This window comes from Myotis brandtii, unplaced genomic scaffold (genome assembly GCF_000412655.1).
Source record: "Myotis brandtii unplaced genomic scaffold, ASM41265v1 scaffold250, whole genome shotgun sequence".
Lineage (NCBI taxonomy): Eukaryota > Metazoa > Chordata > Mammalia > Chiroptera > Vespertilionidae > Myotis > Myotis brandtii.
Genome location: NW_005359478.1, coordinates 5,127,803 through 5,133,873, shown reverse-complemented (window position 1 = coordinate 5,133,873; position 6,071 = coordinate 5,127,803).

Below are 6,071 nucleotides of genomic sequence, written 5' to 3'. Positions count from 1 at the left end.
CTTAAGAGAAGTGCAGAATAACCTGGGGGTGGGAGGTATGGGGGTGTGGTGGGGGACTTACTTGTTTAGAGAAACATTCTAATAAACCTTTACTTACGTAAAAATAGACCCCATGTTTAGTCTGGAAGAGAAAATGGCTCAAAGGACAGCTGACTTTCTCCGTTTAACAGACAAACAGAATTTTGGCATTCTCTCCCGGTGGGACTCATGGAAAAAGAGACGAAAACAAGGCCTGAGAAAAGAGGGGGTAGGCGGACCGAGAGAAGTTGTGGTCTGAGGTCTAGGGCAAAACAAGAAAAAAGGCCGGTGAGAAATTTGCTATGCTGCAGACTGCCAAGGAACTATATAATAGTGAGTTATACCTTATTCTTGCATTGTGTAGTAATCCCACTGTGCTAGGCCCAAATATACAATAGAAGTCAATTACTAGTAAACACAGTAGCCTTGGCCAGTTATGGGGATGGGTCCATGATCATCCATTGAATGAAGTGGTAGAGAGAGGTGAGTAGCCAGGAGAGGTGAGATAGGAGAGGACTCCAGGGTGGGGCCAGGGGTGGGATGAGGGGGCAGACATACAGATCTCATGGTGTGCAGGATAACTGGTTCTCCACCCACTTTCCTGACCATGCCTTCTCAGACTCCTGTGCTGGCTCCTCATTTTCTGAACTTTAAACCAGCAATTTTCAACAGGTGTGCTGAAAGAATTGTTAAAACATGCAATACCTGACTATTTAGTCAGGGACACTGACCTCTTTTCCCTGAGACTGTCAAATAAAAAAAAAGAGAGAGAACAGCCAACACAAAATAGCCATCCTGTGTGAATGAATCAAAATTATACCTATTTTTAAATTATTTTTTATTAAGGTATTACATATGTGTTCTTATCGCCCTGTTGCCTCCCAATACAAGTCCTTTGGTTGATCTCTCCCCCTTACTCCCACCCTCCCCTACCTTCCCTCTGAGGTTTGATTGATGGTCTGAAAGATGCTTCTCTGTCTCTGGATCTGTTTCTGTTCATTAGTTTATGTTGTTCATTATTTTCCATAAATGAGTGAGATCATGTGATATTTATCAAAATTATACCTATTTTTTTGTCAGATCGGCAGAAAATAATTTTTGTTGTGCTGCAGAATTTTAGTAATTAGTTTATGTGTGCTGTGAGATGAAAAAGACTGAAAATTGCTACTCTAAACCTTAGTTGGGTACCAGGACTCAGTCCTCAAACCTCTTCTCTTCCCTGGTTATATTCATTTCCTAAGTCAGGGCCTTTAAAAATGTGGGTGCAACCCATTAGTAGATTGTAAAGTCAATTTAGAGCAGCGGTTCTCAACCTGTGGGTCGCGACCCCTTTGGGGGTCGAACGACCTTTCACAGGGGTTGCCTAAGACCATCAGAAAACACATATATAATTACATACTGTTTTTGTGATTAATCACAAAATATGCTTTAATTATATTCAATTTGTAACAATGAAACTGGAGGACACCACAACATGAGGAATTGTATTAAAGGGTCACGGCATTAGGAAGGTTGAGAACCACTGATTTAAAGGATCATGACCAGTGTTTTTAATGAGATTTAAAAAAAATACATATAATTGAAAATGGCAGAGTACAACCTATGTGGTAATGATCAAGTTTGTTTCATGAAACTTTTGAATCCGCGCGCGCGTGTGTGTGTGTATGTGTGTGTGTGTGTGTGTGTACACCACATTGTATTGTGACATGCATTTCTTACTGTTGCCTGTGTTCCAGAAAGTTTGGAAAGCACTGTGCTAGGTCAGTGGTCGGCAAACTCTGGCTCGCGAGCCACATGCGGCTCTTTGGCCCCTTGAGTGTGGCTCTTCCACAAAATACCGACTTCTGCGCATGGGCCATGAAGTTTCAATCGCACGGTATGTGCGCCCCCGCACTTGGTTTTTTGTGGAAGAGCCTCACTCAAGAAGCCAAAGAGCCGCATGTGGCTCGTGAGCCGAAGTCTGCTGACCACTGTCCTAGGTGATCTCATCCAGTGTCATGGTTTTCAATACCACTTCTATGCTAAAGATTTACACATACAAATTTACATTTTAAATGAAACTGGATTGCCGAACTGCAGCTACTTAGGTGATATCTCAGATTGGATGTCTGTCAAGTGTTGCAAACTAATATGACCAAATTTGACCCTCTGCTACTCCAGTCTGCTCCATTTCAGAATTGGGCAATTGTGTCTTTCTGGTTCCTTAACTTCTCTCTCAGATCCCACATTCAATGCATCATCAAATTCTGTATTAAGAATCTTACCACTTCTCACCACCCTCATGGCCTCCACCCTAACCCAGCTGTGCCCTGGTGTCTTGCCCAGGTTACTTTAATTGTCTCCTTCTTCTTTCCTTGACCTTTCACGCCTGTTTTCAAAAGAGCAACTGAAGTGCCCCTGTACAAACATAAATCAGAGCACCTCTCTTTAACGTAGGGCTTACCAGTCTCATGCGAAGTTCCTACAAGGACTATTACACCACACCACTCCTCTCTGACCTTATGGAATACTACTCTCCTGTTGTTGTTCTCCCTCCAGACTCTGTCTCCTTGCAGTTCTTTGAGCTCACCAGATGTCCTCCTACCTCAGGGCCTTGGCACATGCTATTCAATCTGCCTCAAAGCTTCTTACACCAGATACCTATATGGCTGATTCTATCATTGTATTCAGGCCTTTATTTAAAGGTCACCGCATAGGCAGATCCTCCCTCTACTCACTATCTGTGTTTTCCTATTTCATTTTTATCCATAACGTAACTATGAATATCAGAAGGCTTAGATTTTTAAAACTTTTATTACTCACTGAACAATATCAAAACCAAAGATGCTATACACATAGTAGGGCTTATGAGAAAAGAGAAAATGAATAAATGAATGAGGATAAAAGTGAGAGCAATAAGAACATCAAAGTCTGGAAAAAAACATTAAAACTTAAAGTGAGCCCTGGCCAGTTTGGCTCAGTGGATAGAGCGTCGGCCTGCGGACTGAGGGGTCCTGGGTTCAATTTCATTCAAGGGCATGTACCTTGGTTGCGGGCACATCCCCAGTGAGGGGTGTGTAGGAGGTAGCTAATCAATGTCTCTCTCTCATCGATGTTTCTGACTCCCTATCCCTCTCCCTTCCTCTCTGTAAAAAAATCAATAAAAATATATTTTTAAAAAAGTTAAAGTGAGAAAAATTATTAAAATATGAAAAAATCTGAAAAGCCTGAACCTGCAAACAAAATAAATGTCACAACAAAAATAACTATAAGAATTAAACTTAAAAGATAGTACCCTCCAAAACCCCTCTTACAAAAGACCTTATTACTAAGTTGATTTTAAAAATAAAAATATGGTCTTGGCTGGGTGGATCAGCTGGTTGAAGTGTCATCCCATACACCAAAAAGGCGGTGGGTTTGATTCCTGATCAGGACACATACCTAGGTTGCAGGTTCGATCCAAGTTCGGGTGTGTACTGGAGACAACCAATTGATGTCTCTCTCTGAAAATCAATGGAAACATATTCTTGGGTGAGGATTAAAATATAAATAAATAATATATCTTATAAATTTTAAAAAGCAAAACTGAATGACATAAGAAGCTTAAAATGTAGAATAAAAAGCTATAAAAGATTTAGATTTAAAATATTCCATTGAGGTAAAAGATTTAAAGGTGAAAAAGAAATGGGTTTACAAATTAACCAAAATTGAAGACTAAGGAATTACATAAGAAAAAAAGGTTAGAGAAAAATTAGTACGTAAACAATAATACAGTTTAAATTCTAGAAATATAGGTGAAGGGGGAAGAGGGAGGCAGCTGGAACTGTCAGGAGTGAGTGTCTGAGAAAAGTCCTTGGGGATCATCTTCTGCTCAAGCAAAGAGAGTGAGGGGCTGGGGTCTCCCTCTCATGTATTTCCTCTCTGCCATTTATGAATCATACCACCCCCAAATGAATGCTCTGAATACATCAATGACATTGAACTTCCAAGCACTTAGGTAATAAGATCTAAAGCTCAGTAGCTGGACATTCAAAACCCTCTAGAATTTGTCTAGATATAGTAGGACTGTCCTTCCAATCTTATAGCCAGTCTGATCTTCCACATCTTCCCAACATATGCTCGCCTCTCTATGAGTCCTTAATTTCCCATGACATTCCCACAGCCACGCCCTGCTCACATGGCCTCACCTGCCTGGCACAAACCCCTCACTCTTCTCAGGAATTCCCCATGAACTTCTTCATCAGCTGCCTCCAGTGTTCATGTGTCCTATGGCCGTTTACAAGGCTACAGAAAGTGGGTCGCCTTGATACTTAAATAATAGAAGGGATGACGCCAAGATCTGAATGCTAGAGGGAAAATGGGACAGTGATGATGAAAGGAAGACAGACAGGAGACTTAGGGGTTTGAGGGAGTGGCAGCATCAGGTAGGTAAGCGAAACAAAGACATGGCACCTGGAACATCATAGGTGCTCATGAGAAACAAGGACCTTTGTGAGTGAAGCCAGGAAGAGCAGGCAATGACCGAAACAAAGAGAGAGAGAGAGAGAGAGAGAGAGAGAGAGTGTGTGTGTGTGTGTGTGTGTGTGTGTGTGTGTGTGTGTGTGTTAGTTCAAGGAGCCTATTTTCAGGGGCAGGAAATGCTAAACAGTTTTGGAACACTTTGAACATGATTAAAAAGCAAACCCACAGCCGAGTTATGCACCTTCAGCACCTCGGCTGCTAAGCGAGTTACAGTAAAATCCAGAGTGGGGCAGAACAGCAACTCTGCGTGGGAGTTCAAACCACATCAGTTCCAGGCAGGGGGGATTGCCCCGGGGACAGCCGAGACTTGTCCAAAGTTGGAGCGTTTCACCAGAAGTGGCAGGGCCACAGTGACCAGGGGGCAAATGCAATGCCTAGGGTTTCATACAGGAGGATAATGGACAGGCAGCAGCTTTGTGCCTCTACAGCTTCAAATATGACTTAGACTGAGATTTGATGGGTGGGAAGGATGCAGATGAGTGGCCAGGGAAGGAGATGGCATTTTAGGAAGGAAAACACCCTGAGCAAAGACTCTAAGGCAGGATTTCGCGTGTGAACCAGTGTGTAGGCATGCATGCATTTGTGCAAGGGAAGGACCCACAAGGGGCACTCACATTTATACTGGAAAGTAAAAAGAAACATATTTGGACAGGTATTTTTTTTTATCTCTAGCTGAGTTTGAACTGAAGTTCTGCATGGAGTGTATCTTCCAGATCACAGCCTCATGCTAAGATGAGATGGAACCTTTGAGACCCTCCTCACAGACCCCTCATAAAGTGGGACTAGTGAGTTCATGTGACTTGTGATAGAGGAAATATAAAAACAAATACTATAATCCTATGTAATGCCCATTGTAATTTAAAAATGTAAAAAAATTTCAATTAAAAACACTTTATGATTTAGAAAGGAGAAAAGGATAATACTGTTTATAATTAGAACATTTCTGAGATGTACAAGGCTTCCCTCCATCCCTCCCACACACACAGTAAATGATCATGACTATTGGGATGGTGAATAAACAATACAGTGTACATATGATGTGCTGTAGAATTGTGCCCTTGAAACCTGTATAATTTTGTTAGCCCCAACAAATTCAATAAAAAGGGTTAAAGTCAATGAATATGATGACTGACATGAGCCTTGCTTTCATGGAGCTTACATTCCAGTGGGAGGTGAGAGGATGGGAATCGTGGAGGGAGAGGAGAAGGCTGCCTTCGTCTGTTAGGGATATCATTTCTATTTCCTGAGGATATTTCTAACTTTCCATAAAAATCGCTAATCTTACCAAGAATTAAAATGATGTAAGTAGTTTGTAGATTAGTAAACATAGTAAAACATGGGAGAAAGGTTCCGTCTGTGTAATCATGAAAGAAATGTAATTTAAAACAAGGATGAGGCACTATTGCATATTTACTGAATTAATTTTAAAAATACATTTATATGACATAAAATAATGAGTTAGTTTAATCACTCTGGAGAGCCATTTGGCTGTATATAATAAAAGCTATAGGATTTGTCATAGCCTACCACTTAGTACATCAATGAATTAATTT